Here is a 15,490-nt window from a genome sequence, read left to right as displayed (position 1 = left end):
CAGAGCTATGTGGACCACACAGCCTGCCTCTTACTCTTTAAGCTAGCTTGCTTCCTTTAGGATGATGTTGTCCAACTGTCAGAACTGTTGTTTGTTTAAAAATCAACTTTTGTATGGGGGGGGAGCACTTTCCTGACTTTACCTCAGGCTTTACTTGCATTCCACTCCTGCTGAATTCCAGTTCAAATTAGAAAAGGTGTTGAATTAATTCAGCAATTAATTAATTCATTGGCACAGCGTGCCAATGGTTTCCTCTCCGTCACTTATTTGGCTTCTCCTCTCCATTGCTATATTCCTGATGACACCTATGATGGCCTCTGGTTCCTACTTCACAGAAAGCACCCTATATTTGAAAGATAGTCCGCTCCAACAATCCAGTGTCATATATTCGCACCTGGGAGACCATGATTCAAATCATGAAGCCCAACAGATGATGTGGGGCCAGCTACTGTCTCTCAGCCTAACTTATCTCAATGGGTGAGGCTCACATGGAGAGCAGGAGAACCATGTGTGCCATCTTGAGCTTATTGGCAGAAAGGTGGGATATAATGTTAATAAATAAATAAATAAATAAATGACTTTGTTTAAGGGTAAAGAAACATTCAGAGAAATTGAGCAGGGGTCTTGCCCCTTAGGGACAGGATATTCTGTCAATTACGGTTTCTTTCCTTTTCTCATCTTTCCAACCTTAAGTTGAATCTTCCACATTTGCACACTTCCAAGGCCTTTCATGAAAACTCTTAACGGCATTTTAATGCAAATTTCTCCTACACATCATTATATGCAATTTTACCTAATACGCATCCTGTTGCAAGCACTTTCCCCAAATACAATGAGCTACATTGCAAAATTAGGAGAAAAGCACATTTTGAAGGACACTTGTGTTTTAGTTCACATAATGATTTGCATTAAAATGCAAGTTTCTGCCTCGCCATTGCTCCAAGGTTATATGATATATAAGACTGCCCCCTTTGGATTTTATAATAATACTTTATAATGGTGCTCATCTCCTCTGTAGTGTTTATTTAGATCAGGGATGGGGAACCAGTGGACTATAACTCCCATCATCTCTCACCATTGACAATGTTGGCAGGGGCTGGTGGGAGCTGGAGTCTGGTGCTATCTAGAGGGCCATAGGTTCCCTATTCTGGATTTAGACCTTCTTCTATCCATCTCCTTGTACTTTTAAACAATAAATTCAAGGGAAAAGAGGTAATTATTGCAAACTCTACCCATATACAAATGTACTTATTTCATATGTTTTAATTTTTATATTTTGTTTTTCATGTTGTTGTTCTAATTGTTTTTCATGTGTTGTATGCATTGAAAATTGAAACAAATATTTTAAAGTAAGTTCAAAGACAAAAATCTACAAGAATGAGCAACAAAATAAATATTGGAATAAAGCAGGGTAGCCAATGTTGTGCCATCTGGATGTTGTTGGACCACATCTCCCATTATCCCTGGCCATGGGTTCTGGTAGCTAGGGCTGATCGGATTTGTAGTCCAACAACAACTTCTAGAGGGCACCACACAGGTTACCCCTGGATGAAAGCAGTACATGCAGTTTTTGCAAATGACAAGCAGATCAAATGAGATCGTTAATAATGAAAATAAACAGAGTAGCAAAGCAAAGGGACACATATTCTTGCACAATCCTGCAGGAAAGGATTGAATGGTACTCGGCAGACTAATAATCCCAACATGCACTTTTCCCAGGCAAAATGTCCATTGAGACAATGAAGGGTGGTGGCCCTGTGTACTGCTGGTGATAATAAGTAGCCCTGTTCATGTGACAGAGAAGATGAACATGCAGGAAGGCATAGCTCCAATTTCCAAGAGAGAGAATAGCAGGGCTACCCCAAAACATTTTTGCTGCCTGAGTTCTAGGACTTCCCACTCCACATACATAAGCCACTCATTCTTCTTGATTTTTTTTTACTTAGCAAAATAAGATGTAACAGAATATACAAAGGAAAAAATAAGTTAATGTTGTTAAAAGTGAGTCATATGAGTTCTACAGAGTTTGAGCATCAGTGAAAGTTCAGAAGTAGGATGCCTTTGTCTTTGTACCTGGGCATTTGGGGCTCTTTTGGAAGAACAAATTTGCCATCTAAATTATTCTTGAGATACTGAGAGACAGTTCCACATGTTGGTGGATTGTGACAGGATCATGTGGATGCTGCATTCCTCATTTACATGAAAAATAAAATCTTGCTAAATAGAAAGTTACTTAAAACAACAACAACATGGTTTCTGCTTTATCAGAGCTTATAGCCAGTGTCCATACTTAATCATGCAATCTTTCTTTGTTTACGCCTTCAAAATATTTCCGGTATCTCACTTCTAGCATTCTTTCAGCTGTGTATTTTAATGGCAGCATCTCCTCTATTTCACCTGAGGGCAAAAGGCTAACTTAGGGAGCACTGATCAGGACCTAGCTCTGTCCTCCAACATATCATCACTCACCCCAGCATTTGCCACCTGTGGCAGCTGCTTCACTCTACAGCAGGGCCAACCCTGGTGAACATGCTCTGTTCACAGCTTCAGATGAACACATGCAGTTCCAGTGGGTGCAATCACATTTCTCTTCCCCAGTACCACCCTGGGAAAAGCAGAGATATGCCTATTATTAGGATTCACTGTGGCTCTGCAGAGTGTTATATGGTCCTCTGTCTACACATTGACAGGCAAATCATTCCCATGAGCTCCTTCTCTTGTCTTCTCTATCTTCTATAATATAGTCTTCATTCAGTATTGTTGGGTGGTGCATAAAAACCTTTCAAAAAACAAATTAAAAGTGTAATTAAAATAAAAATTAAACGTGGCAGGGCAAAGATGCAAAGATGCTTCCCATCCTTTGAGCGAAGGCTTTACTTGTCAATTATTAAACCACAGTGCCGTGGCTCATAAACACAGGTCTGAGTGTGCACCTAGCTTTCAAAGCTCCATGGAAAAGCAGGCAACAGAGACTAGGGCAAATTCTTTCCCTGATCCTCACTTGTGAATTGCAGAGGCAGCTCACTGTAATGCTCTGAGGTCTCCCTGAGTTATATTTAATTGATTTACCCGTTAAATTTATCCCAAGAGACAGCAACTTGATTTGATCATTTCGGCTCAACTGCAATTGCTGCATAGCAATGCAGTAGTTTACCTCATAGAGACAGTTTCCTTTTTCCAGGGTCCAAGATGGTTCTCATCTCTGCTAGGAAGGGATATTTTCTTCTTCAACCCTCTGAACTAAGCCATTAGTTTGAGGTAAGGGTGGGAAACTTGTGAGCTTCCAGAGGTTGTTGGCGCACTGTCGCCATGCTAGCTGGGGTTGATGGGAGTTGGAGTGCCACAGCTTACCACCCTGGTTTAAAATGCACATTGGTTCCTTCTTGATTTCAGTGTTGAATGTGCCACAAAGGTAGCAACATTATGAGGAAGACACATCTGTGGTTTTTCAATATCCAACTTTGCCTCTGTCTTCTTACCTTGTCAAAGTCCCTAGGACAAGATGTTTGACCAATTTATTCTGAATTTTTGTGATGACCAGCTCTAGAGTCAGTGTCATCATCAATGCAGTAGTAATAGCCTTGCTATTGCCATGCCATGTTTGTGCAATATTTTAAAGGATGTCCTGTAAAGGAAGAATAAGGTAACAGCAGAAGGAGGTAGACATTCAAGAGACAAGAAGAGAACGAGTGAGTTGGAGAGCTCCCAGTCTCCAATTATAATCAGGACACTCATCACTTAACATATTGTTCCAGGATATGGCCAGAAGGCATATGAGGTCACCACTTTGCTGAAGCTAAGCAGGTCTGGATCAGGTCAGTGCCCAGATAGGTGAATGCCTGAAGGCCACATGCACTCTGCCTTGGTTGCCATGATGGAAGAAAGGTGGAACTTCAGGTGCATAACTAAGGGTGCATTCAGATGTGGGGCTATTGCACTAGTTTTCCTTGTTCTAATGCCAATGCTTCTGTACCAGTTTCTAATATTCCCTTTGCACTGCCTGTTGCATTTTTGGAACGCTGGCTTGTTAACCGCTACACCACCAGTAGACAACAGCATACGTCAACAGCAGACATCATCAGATATGTCGCCATCCTTTATGTGCATGATTGCATCATGAGAAAGAACTGTATACTGGGATATACCCCTTCCCAATTTTGTGGCATGAGCCATGAAAACGCTGCAGCACAAAGCTCACACAATTCTCTGGGTTACAGAGTCACAAACTCCCCGCCCCCCAAAGCAAATAACACAGAAATAAGCACTAAACTTCTACGAGATTTCAGTAGATTTCTAGAAATGGTTGTTACATTGTGTGAAAGAGCACATAAGACACGAAAAAAAATTCAGGTAAGGAAACATCAGGAAAGTGCTACAAAGTGCTGTCTGAATGCCACCTAAGACTTTTTTGTTCCAGCAGGTATTTTAAGGTGGTGTTCAGTTTTATGATAATTTTTGTATTGTTTTATTGTCTCATTTTCTCTGGATTGTTTTTATGTAGACCATTTAGAAATATGAATAATTATGTGGGAAATAAAGCCTTAAATAAAACAATGAGCAAAATGCAAGAAAAGAAAGAAACAAGGAAAGAAGAAAGGAAGAAATATTTGCCCCTCAGATGGATAAGTCCACAACCAAACTACATTACCTATCTAAAACTGTTTGAAAGTGGTTTGTGTTCTTTGCTTAAGTATTAAAATATGTCCATACCACCATTTATCCATAATAACTAAGTGGCGTATAAATATAAAGTACAATAAGATTACAAAATTCAGAATAAAAATGAAGTTTAAAGGTTATCAGTGATCATGATCATGTACGTTTTCTGAACTTGACACTGATTTAAATGTGTTCAGTCACCATGATCTAACACGAAGGTGGATAACCTTTTTCAGCAGAAGGAATGCATTTCCTTTAGGAAAACCTTTTGGTAGCTACATGATAGTGGGCAGAGCAACAAATATGATACTTCCTTTTGTACAATAGACTACATTCTATACCTTACCAGGACATCACCAGAGGCCACCCTGAGGCTTCAGGTTTGGGCCCTGAAATCTCAGGTTCTTGTAAAGAAGCTGGTAAAATGCGGTCTTGACTATGCTACCACTCAGTGGATTTGTAACTGGCTGACTGACCGAACCCAAAGGGTGCTCATCAATGGTTCCTCTTCATCCTGGAGAAGAGTGACTAGTGGGGTGCCACAGGGTTCTGTCTTGGGCCCGGTCTTATTCAACATCTTTATCAACGACTTGGATGATGGACTCAAGGGCATCCTGATCAAATTTGCAGATGACACCAAACTGGGAGGGGTGGCTAACACCCCAGAGGACAGGATCACACTTCAAAACGACCTTGACAGATTAGAGAACTGGGCCAAAACAAACAAGATGAATTTTAACAGGGAGAAATGTAAAGTATTGCACTTGGGCAAAAAAAATGAGAGGCACAAATACAAGATGGGTGACACCTGGCTTGAGAGCAGTACACAAACTTGACATGAGCCAACAGTGTGACGCGGCAGCTAAAAAAGCCAATGCAATTCTGGGCTGCATCAATAGGAGTATAGCATCTAGATCAAGGGAAGTAATAGTGCCACTGTATTCTGCTCTGGTCAGACCTCACCTGGAGTACTGTGTCCAGTTCTGGGCACCACAATTCAAGAAGGACACTGACAAACTGGAACGTGTCCAGAGGAGGGCAACCAAAATGGTCAAAGGCCTGGAAACGATGCCTTATGAGGAACGGCTAAGGGAGCTGGGCATGTTTAGCCTGGAGAAGAGGAGGTTAAGGGGTGATATGATAGCCATGTTCAAATATGTAAAAGGATGTCACATAGAGGAGGGAGAAAGGTTGTTTTCTGCTGCTCCAGAGAAGCGGACACGGAGCAATGGATCCAAACTACAAGAAAGAAGATTCCACCTGAACACTAGGAAGAACTTCCTGACAGTAAGAGCTGTTCGACAGTGGAATTTGCTGCCAAGGAGTGTGGTGGAGTCTCCTTCTTTGGAGGTCTTTAAGCAGAGGCTTGACAACCATATGTCAGGAGTGCTCTGATGGTGTTTCCTGCTTGGCAGGGGGTTGGACTCGATGGCCCTTGTGGTCTCTTCCAACTCTATGATTCTATGATTCTATGATGCTCCTGACCTGGCAACCCTATACAAACCTGAGGTTTTGTACCCCACTCTAACCTGTAAACCTATTCCAAATCATGAAACCCTGGTTTAGTGATCCAATGCTAAGAGAAGAGCTAGACTGGGGGTGATCTTTCCCTAGCTAAGGCCTTCAAGACTTTTAGAGGATTTATAGGAATGAGCACCTTATAGCATCATTGCTGTACATTGCAATGGAACCAGGCATTGCTTTTCTAACTAGAAGAGCAAAAATACCCAGGAATCCATAAGGGATGGTTTGGAAGAAAGGCAGGGGAAAGGACCTATGGCATTCTTAGTGTGCTGGTGCAGATATTTTGTTTGTTAAGAAGACGTAGCTCAGAAAGCCATCCCTATGTGCTTTTCTGTGCACTGTGGTTTGCTGTAACACTTGTTAGTACTGGACTCCCCCTCATCCTCTTTATATAGCAAATCATAGGGTATTAGGAACACTGAATGGTGATTTCATCCCATCACATTGCAACAAAGCTATGTCAACTACTGTACATCAACGTGCAGTGACTGTGCTAGAGCTGGTCTGGCAAAAAGCTACCTCAGCAAGCTGTCAATTCAATGTTTTGTACATTTTCTTTTTGTGTATGTTTGCTCTAAATTTCATCTCCCCTGTCTGATGCCATAGGCTACAAGTCTGTTACAAAACTCAGGCTACAACATGTCAAATATAATGAAAAGGGGGTAGCAGGGGAAGTCTTGCTTAAAACTTAAACCACCTGCCATCTTATTTCTCGGGAATGGAAACAAGCACTCTTCTTATCATCTGAGGAAGGCTGGGGGTCTTTCCAACATTGGCCCAGGACCATGTGGTTGGCAGACAGCACCAAGGACCAGCACAGGGGACCAGAGATGCAGGGATGAGGGTCTTTGTGGAGCAGGATCCTTCAGAGATAGGAAGGACATAAGAGCCCTGCTGGATCAGACCAGAGAGACCCATATAGTCCAGCTTCTGTTCCCACAGGGTGTCAACCAGATGCCTATAGGAAGAGAGGAGAATGTGTGTGCAATTACACTCTCCTGCTCAGGGATTTTTTTTCAGTCGGATGCTCTGGAACAGCATTCCAGCACCTCTCAGGTGACCCCTGGAAGGGTGGGGAGAGACCTCAACAGCCTCAGCAAAGCCCTGCTGCACCTCTGGCTCATGAGGAAACCCTCCCCAGAGCTCTAAGGCAGGGGTCAGCAAACTTTTTCAGCAGGGGGCTGGTCCACTGTCCCTCAGATCTTGTGGGGGGGCCGGACTTTATTTTGGAAAAAAAATATGAACAAATTCCTATGCCCCACAAATAACCCAGAGATGCATTTTTAATAAAAGCACACATTCTACTCATGTAAAAACACCAGTGTGCCAGTGTGATGTAGTGGTTAAGAGCGGTAGTCTCGTAATCTGGGGAACCGGGTTCGCGTCTCCGCTCCTCCACATGCAGCTGCTGGGTGACCTTGGGCCAGTCACACTTCTTTGAAGTCTCTCAGCCCCACTCACCTCACAGAGTGTTTGTTGTGGGGGAGGAAGGGAAAGGAGAATGTTAGCCGCTTTGAGACTCCTTAAAGGGAGTGAAAGGCGGGATATTAAATCCAAACTCCTCCTCCTCCTCCTCCTCCTCCTCCTCCTCCTCCTCCTCCTCCTCTTCTTCTTCTTCTGGCAGGCTCCACAAGTAACTCAGACATGCATTTTAAATAAAAGGACACATTCTACTCATGTAAAAACACGCTGATTCCTGGACCATCCACGGGCCAGATTTAGAAGGCGATTGGGCCGGATCTGACCCCCCGGGCCTTAGTTTGCCTACCCATGCTCTAAGGGGACATCCTCTATGGGCTCCAGAGAGGGTCTCCTCATGAGTTGGAGGCACAGCGGGGCTTTGCTGAGGCTCTTCAACCACCCAGCTAACAGCTGATGCACAGGGAAGCTGTGCCTCAGCTGAGCAAGCCCCCAGCTGTTCTAGTTCACACAAGGTGGGGGGGGGGTTTAAGCTGCTCAGCTCAGGCAAGGAAGGTTCCGCTTGCCTCAGCTGATCAGCCTCAACTACCCTCTGGCTGGCAAGGAGACCTGCCCCCCCAGCCCAAATACATCCTCTTTGGACTCTGGGGTGAGTCTTCTGAGGGAGGTGTGTTCCAGCACCATTTTGTCTTGAAAAACAGCACTGCTCCTGCTCTTGTTCTCCTGCAACTGGTATTCAGAGGCAAACTGTGGCGATCACGCAGGTCTATTGATGGTCTATTGACCCTGTGCCACCACTGCGGTTAGCTTTCTTCGCTGCCACCACCCCGCTGCTCACGGGGACACACGGAGTCCAGACAGTTGTTAACATAAACAAATAATCAAGTTTATTTTTAAATGCAGGAACAAGCGTATGGTTACAGTATATTTTTCTCTTGTCAGTTTCCTAATCTTAGTTCCTAACAACTCCAAACTGATTATTCCAACTATCTATCTGACTCAGCCTAACAATTCCTCTCACTCTCTCACAATACAACTCTACCAACCCACACCTAAGCCTCCCTCTTCCTTCTCCAACACCCAAGCCTCAACTCCCAACTGACAACCCTCAACTCCCAAACCTCAACTGACTTTCAAAACCTCCCACTCTATCTTTTACTCCCCTCTTGCATTCTCACTGGCCAATCACATCACACCCATTTTAACCCTTCCCTTGACGCATCCAAGGAGGCAAACACCACACAAACCATCTTTCATACTGGAGGTAATATAGACTATAGTCATCATGACTAGTAGCCATTGGTAGCCTTCTTTCTCCTCGATTAATTTGACTGATGTTCCACTTAAGTGCTACACAATGTTTGCTCTTCACTTGTAAGGAATCATTCTTTGAGTGTGGCAGCCCCTGTCCTTTGGAAGTCCCTGCTTATTGACATTAGGCAAGCACCTAATTGTTACTTTCAGACACCTGCAGAAAAGATCTCTGTATCCCGACACATGATTCGGTTATGCCTGTTCTTAAATTTGCCTTGGATGCTTTATTGCATTTTTCTTGCTTTCAGAAGTTTTTAACAGTTTTCAAATGTTTTAAATTTGTTTTTATATTGTTTTTTAATTTCTCTCTGTGTGTTTGCTGCCCTGGGCTCCTTTGAGAGGAAGGACAGGATATAAATGTCATAAATAAATAAATTGTCCCTTTTTAAAGCAGTCCAAGTTGGTGACCCGCACTGCATCTTGTGGTAGTAAATCCTATGTTTAACTGGGTGAAGAAGTACTTCCTTTTGTCTGTCTTGAATCTCACAGGTTCTCGGATTTTCAGAGAGGGACAAAAAATACATCCCTGCTCACTTTATCCACACTATGCATAATTATATACACCTCTGTCATGTCCCCACCCATTATCATCATTTCATCATCATTTTTTATTTGTATGCCGCCTTTCCACAGTTAAAATAACAATGCTCAAGGCTGCTTACAGCATAACAAGATTTGCATAATTACAAAAGCCATAAACAGTAAATAAAGCTAAAGCTAAAGGTACCCCTGCCCGTACGGGCCAGTCGTGTCTGACTCTGGGGTTGTGCGCCCATCTCACTTAAGAGGCTGGGGCCCAGCGCTGTCCGAAGACACTTCCGGGTCACGTGGCCAGCGTGACAAGCTGCATCTGGCGAGCCAGTGCAGCACACGGAAACACCGTTTACCTTCCCGCTAGTAAGCGGTCCCTATTTATCTACTTGCACCCAAGGGTGCTTTCGAACTGCTAGGTTGGCAGGTGCCTGGGACCTAACGACAGGAGCGCACCCCGCCGCGGGGATTCAAACTGCCGACCTGATGATCGGCAAGTCCTAGGCGCTGAGGTTTTACCCACAGCGCCACCCGTGTCCCTACAAACAGTAAATAAACCACATCAAAAAATACACAACCAAATGGAAAACAATTTCCACATAAATCAAAATCTAAAACTAAGAATACAGCATTAATATCACAGTTTAAAATGACATAGGTAAAAAATAACAGCAATTTAAACAAAAGGTGCAAAAACAAAACAAAATGGAGCCTTCTCTGCCCAGCGGCAGCAGCGGCAGTAATCCCCTATAGAGCCCATCAGGCCCCGCCCTGGGCCAGGTGGTGAGTTGCAGGACTGGGGCCCTCAGGTACTGAGCAGGGGAGTCCTCCTGGGTGGTAGCCACAGCAGCAGTTCCTATAAGACATGTAAGGCCCTGCCCTGCGCCAGGTGGTGAGTTGCCTTTCTTGCTCTGTTAAGCAAAAGCCCTAAACGTTGTAACTTTTCCTCATGGAGGAGTTGCTTTAGCCTTATTATCTTTCTTTTAAGTGCTGAACCTTTTATTTGTGAAGCAATTCTACCCAATTGCCAGGTTAAGGGACCAAATTAGCCATGTTGTTTGTTTGTTCTACCACGAAAATCTTCCATTGCTCCGGCTAATGAATACAAAGGGACTGAGACAACTGATAGTCACTAGACATGTCGTTTTACATTTTCTAAACTACATTTACTCAATATGGAATGCAGGGACATAACTGGCTGTGTGGTACCAGACTGACTCAAGGTGTTGGTTTGTGAAGCCTAAAGAGCTCAGGGTCCCAGTAGTTGCAGGATGCTTCCTCCAATACCAGCCAACCCAATCCCTAAGGTCAGGTGGGAGGATATTCTGCTTGTGGACTCCACTAGGACTTATGGTTCAAATTGTGTGACAGGGTCTTCTTTATCCTGGCCCCCTGACATCGGAACACCTCCCCCCAGGAGTTGCATTTGCTTTAATTCCTCATTTTTTACATTCAAACACCACCTGAAGATTTCCTTGTTTACTATGGCTTTTTAGAAAATGAAATGCTGCTGGGTTAATAACCAATGGCTGCAACTGAATTCGGTGCTTTAATGGCTTCATTCTTTTCTATTTTATCTATTTGATGCATTTGGCTGTTTTTAATCTTTTATTGTACATCACCCTGGGCTCCTTCTGGAGGGAGGAATTTATCCAGGTAACAACTAAATGGATAAATAACTTTATTAAGCTCTGGATATTTAGATTCTTACTTCTTTGCTTTGATTTACCTCACTCCACCCCCAGACACCCTTAGACCTCCTCTTGCCATAGCATTTCTGGTTATGAGCCTAATTGCACTACCATGCTCCAAAGGCTAAAGGCAGATTCCACAGTAGAAAGCTCATTCCCTATAACCCTTGTTTCTTGGCAATGGTAATTTCTTGCCTATAGTTGCCACCGAATATTGCCCAGAGGGAAACTTGCTGTGAGTTTGAATCATCCTGCTCAGGCAGAACATCTGGAAGAATCTGAAGGTAAATTCTTCCTGCGGGGTGGGACTGGCACACATGTACATGTATGCTCCCAACTCTCTCCTATTTCCCAGGGATAACCCCCACTTTCTGGCACCTGTTTCTGCTAAGACAATGTCCCAGTTTGGCATTTTGTGGCCATGCTGGGATACCATTTTCAAAAATATGGTTAATGTGCATACATTATGTGTTTGAGTTGTTCAGATTTCATTCCCCTCCCCTGGAAGACATGAGAAGTTAAATCCCTGAGAGGAGAGTGGGCAATGACTCTTAAAACATGCATGGAAATGTGTGTTGGCATGGTGCAAACAGATTAGTGAGGCCAATATGCCGTCCCTGCTGCTGTGTTTACACCACACCAGCCTCCCCTCTGCCTCCCCTTTCTACCCACTAAGCAACAGGGACCCACCTGCCAAGAAGCTAGCATAACAGCTTTGCCTCACCTGGTGAGACACTTCTTTTCCTCGTCCTCCCTGGAGATGCTTCAGATTTAACCTGAGGTAGCCTCCATGGAAGGCACATGCGCTGCCACTGAGCCATGGCCCTTCCCTTCCATGCAGCTCCAGACTGTAATTTTATTCCTGAGATTAGTATGAATGGGAAAGTCACTGAATGTTTTCCAAGGGTTTTTCACTAATGCAGACTCCATGGTGTCTTGAGTTGCCTGTGAGAAAGAGGCTGGTATTTATATTCTGAGTAATAGCCGCTTTGGGCCTGTGGCTATGGGAGTGGATTATTATGGGTATAATTAATCATTGAGCCCTGTAAATTTGCCTAATAGAACACCTTTTGAGGTATCTCTCTTCAATCTGTCTCCATCCAACTGGCTGGCAAAACGAAGGCTGTGGCCACTTCATACTTTTGCAAGTTGCATATATTAAACAAAAGAGGCATTGCATATATACTGTAGTTGTACTTATATAACTTCATCCAAAACTTCCTGTAAGCTTCAGTTACCAAGGCACAGCATAGTTCAGGTGCTGTGGAACAACCTCCCAGGTACTTCCTGAACAACCTGGCTCCCCTAGAATGTAGCCCAGTTCCCCATAATATTCTTATTGATATTATTTATTTAACATCTTAAAATGCTTTAACCTCTGAAAAACCAGTGAGAAATGAAATTATCCCAATTCTATAAATCAAAGGTTGAAAAAGGAAATAATGTTTTTTGTTTAAGAATGAAATTTTGGTACGTTTCCCTAGGCTCAAAGCAGTTTGCTTCTTGCTTTTGTAAAAGAGATAATGTTGCTGCATCTCTTTGTTTCGTTTTCTCTTTTGTATAGATTTTTATTGAGTTTTGATAAATCCTACACATGAGATCAATTACACAATAATTCACACAACTAAGTTTTTAAAAATCATATCATAATGGGGGGGGCAGGCACAAGCACAAACAAAGACCAAAACTAGGCAAGTATAAAAAAATGCATACAATAATCTTCAGGGTATGTATAGCCAAAAACAATTGATCCAAATTACTTAGAAAACAATAACCCTTAAAGCTTTGGTTTTTGGACATTCCCACCATAGATGTAAATATGTCCCTATTGCCTAGCAACCCTGCCTACATTCGGCAAGGAATCAGGGTTCAAGTATTACAGCCTACACAGTGTGAGGTACTGCTTATGTAGTAACTTTAAGATAAGCTCCCTGTTGATTGCTGAAACAGAGCAAAATGGTGGGTACTAGTCTTTGTTGGGTTAATTGCTCAGAAACTGATTGATGTTCATCTTAGAGGTCGACAGATGTTTCATCAAGAATAATAATGGCTTCCTGATTTGGGGGGAATCTCTCCAGCCCTTGCAACACAGTGCCCAACTGAGGTGGGGGCAGCCAGGAGATAGCATCATGCAGCTTGAACTGGGAGGCATAGAAGCCCCTTTCACATGTTCAATTGAACAGAGGCACGAGGAGGATCATGCCCACAGGCCCTGCTTCCACTCACACAAACTTATGTGAAAGTGATGATGCAAAAGAGTCCACATGCATACAGATTGCATGTATCATGGGCCCTGTATACACCCTGTACACATCAGCACAGTACATTTAAGGCACTCTTACACCACTTTAACAGTCATGGCTTCTCCCAGAGAATCCTGGGAACTGTAGTTTGTTAAGGGTTCTCACCTCACAAATGTACAATTCCCAGCGCCCTTAGAAAGCCATAGTTTCCAGGATTCTCCATTGCTGTTAAAGTGGTGTATAAGAGTGTTTTAAATGTATAGTGTGGTTGTGACCAGATTTTCTGGGTGATTGACAAGGATTTCTGATTTCTGGTTTTTTAACAATAGCAGCAGAACGACCATCCCTCTGTCACCATAAATTTTGATGAAATGAAGAAAACTTGGGATAATTGGGAGTGGATATATGTGTGAGCCTGTGAGCTCCATTGAGTTCTGGTACTCAGAACAAATTCCTGTTCTCAGAATTCTTTAATTATTAATAACTGGAAGCAGGCCAGGTTTGGTGGTTCTCACTTGAAGACAAAGCTGAACCCACTAGCCTGAAGTCTGCCTGCTCCTGATTTGCAAGATAGAAAATTCTCATCTAAAATTCATGCTTCTTTTAAATATATATATAAAAGTAATGTATGAATCAGGTGAGCCAAATCAAAAGAGTGACTGGCATTAAAACCAAGGTTGCAGGTTAGATCCCCATATGGGACAGCTATATATTCCTGCATTGCAGGAGGTTGGATTAGATTATCCTCAGAGTCTGTTCCAACTCTACAGTTCTGTGACTCTAAAAAATGAATCATAATAGCATAGGAAGAGCCCTTCTGGATCAGGTCAAAGGCCTATCTAGTCCAGCATCCGCTTCTCACAATGGCCAACTGGATGCCTACAGGGAGCTTGCAATCAGGACCTGAGCATAACATAACACAACAGCATAACACAACAGCTGGGGATGGGCAAATTTGACAAGCTTTGATTTCTTTGTTTCTCATTTTCCCAATCTTAAATCCAGTACCCCAAATTTCCACGTCAGTTTGCAATTCTTTTTGAAAGCCTCGCGAAAATTCACCAGCATTTTAGTACAATTTTCTCCTATTAAATACATCTCTGCATGCAATTTGGCCTATTTAAATGCATTTGTATATGTCATTTTCAGTGATATATGCTTTTCAAACTTGCTTTTGCATTTGTGCTTACATTACTTGGCTGGAGAACTGCATGGAAAAATTCGGAGAAGTGCGAATTTTGAAGGATGTGTGTGTTTTTGGTTCACAAACTGTTTCAGAAAGTACAAATTAGGTAGGCTCACCTTTAAATGCAAACTGAATCCCCACCAGCACTCCCAGCAAGTGGCATTCAGAGGCACATTGCCTCCAATCCTGGTTGGTCCATCCTTCAGATCCCTCTTTCCCCCACTAAAACCAGTTCACTCATCTTTTACACTTAAGAGGCACCCTTCCCTTCAATAAATGTCAAAGAGTTGCTGTCTCTACTTCCTGCTTATGCATTCATTTTCTCAGGCTCCCTCTGCCAGTTGTGGAGTCAATTAATACAGATATGAATAAGAAGCCATAGTAATCTCATTAATATTAATAAATGTTAACATTGTAATATACTTCTTTTTATTACAATATCACCTTCATTAGAATTTTGTTTTGCTTTTCTGCAGTATCCTCAACAACAGTGTTGCTCAGTGGGGAGAAGAAAAAGGAGAGGGGTGGAATCAGGGACAGGGTGGTTTGGTGCATGCCTCAGTAGCATGGAATTCAACCAGTTAAGTACTTTAAATGGAAGAATGAAAGATTTGGAGATTCTGGCTTGTGGCGGGGGGAAAAGGCAACATGATCCGAGGCACATTCAGAGAACACATCAAATGCACTTCCCATCAAAGAAAGTTTTTATTAACTTTATAATGGCCTGTGATATGTATCTGCAACTCAGTCATATTGCCTTCATTTGTTTCTCTGTGTGACAAGATGCAGCCTGATCTAGCCTGACAAGCCGCAATGAGTGCAATGCCCATATATCATGATGACACGTTTAAAAAAGGAAAGGAAAGGAAGACAAGCAGCCCCCAAACCAAGAACACACGCACAAACACACCGAACTTTTAAGG

The 15,490-nt window shown here is 42.9% G+C and overlaps 2 long non-coding RNA genes across 2 annotated transcripts in view; one reads left to right on the top strand and one right to left on the bottom strand.

The window, feature by feature from the left end:
* Nucleotides 1-8,463: 8,463 nt before the first annotated feature.
* LOC310712263 lies at nucleotides 8,464-9,240 on the bottom strand. The gene is made up of 2 exons (XR_014528821.1): nucleotides 8,724-9,240; nucleotides 8,464-8,688 (listed from the first exon to the last, which is right to left on the bottom strand). It is a non-coding gene; the product is annotated as an uncharacterized lncRNA (long non-coding RNA).
* The window catches only part of LOC310712274, a 92,174-nt gene continuing 85,487 nt past the window's right edge, over nucleotides 8,804-15,490 (top strand). The window contains exon 1 of the long non-coding RNA XR_014528833.1: nucleotides 8,804-8,866. This is a non-coding gene — a long non-coding RNA (uncharacterized lncRNA). The remainder of the gene's footprint in view (nucleotides 8,867-15,490) is intronic.

The sequence above is a fragment of the Podarcis liolepis genome (genome assembly GCF_965112155.1).
Source record: "Podarcis liolepis genome assembly, chromosome: 7".
NCBI classification, from domain to species: domain Eukaryota; kingdom Metazoa; phylum Chordata; class Lepidosauria; order Squamata; family Lacertidae; genus Podarcis; species Podarcis liolepis.
Note: the sequence above shows the minus strand (reverse complement) of the source record. Positions and strands in the feature narration are given on the sequence as shown.